Genomic DNA, 1,170 nt, shown 5'->3' on the forward strand with positions numbered 1-1,170 from the left:
CATTATCAAAAAGATAACCCAGGTCAAAAGTAGGCAGAGATATGTAGTTAAACATAAAACGAAGTTAATGAATTAATTTTGGGATTTAACTATTAACCTGTTTTATTTTCGGTGGCTTGAACAAATGCGCTTGTTTAGACAATAAAATAACTAAGAGGTAAAGAGAACGACATACAAGATTTACCATATCAATTAGCATAATAAGCAATGTAGTGCAATAACTAGCTTAATTTATGCACCATAAAATCTCATATGATCAAGAACCATTCACATAACCAAATAAGTTATTTTGACATAATTAAACACAAAAATAAAAACATAGCATAAAGAGTAGAAATATTCAGCACTCATGCAAACCATAAAATATCAAACAGAGACAGAAAAAAAGAGGCACAAATAAGTCTTGAAACAGTAACAACAACTGAGTCCAAAAAGTGCAATAAAGAATAAATAAGCCTAAGGGTAAGATATCCTAGGTCTAAAGTCTTCTAAACTATGGTTGAGGTGGAAGAAGTTCAATCTCATCATCAGGAATAGCAATATTCTGGTCACCCCTGATCAGCATAGACAACTTCTGAAATTCAGAACAAAACAATGCATTATGAGCTTCAACAGTAGATCGAATAAAGGCATTCTGAGCTTCGGCTGTTGATTGAATCAGATTTCTCACCGACTGATATTGGTTGTCTAAATAGGCAGTTGTACGCTCTTCATATTGTTCCATACCTGCAAAGTATGAGTCCTTCAATCCTTGAAAATGAAGATCCATGCGGTTGTTGAGCCTTTGCTCCATAGCTTCCATCTGAGCCTTACCAAAACCAGAATCATGTGATGCTGTCCTAGAGGGCTCCCCCTGATTTGTAGCATTATGATCACCTATGCCACCCTTATCATCATCACTGGACAGCTCTAGATCAATAGTAGTGTAGTCCTCCTAGTATTGCCAAGTAGTACCATACTTGTATATACCCATTTTATGAATTAGACTCTCACCAACCAGATGATCCTTATCAGTATACTCGGCAATGATGGTGTCAGAAACATCGATATGCAAATAATCCACAATGCGTGAAATGAAGATACTGTAGGGAAGTAGCTTCGACTGAGACAGAGACACACTGTTCATAATCTTCAATATTTCCTCAGGCCAGTTAATCATTACATTATTCT

The sequence above is a fragment of the Lupinus angustifolius genome, unplaced genomic scaffold, assembly GCF_001865875.1.
Source record: "Lupinus angustifolius cultivar Tanjil unplaced genomic scaffold, LupAngTanjil_v1.0 Scaffold_332, whole genome shotgun sequence".
Taxonomy (NCBI): Eukaryota; Viridiplantae; Streptophyta; class Magnoliopsida; order Fabales; family Fabaceae; genus Lupinus; species Lupinus angustifolius.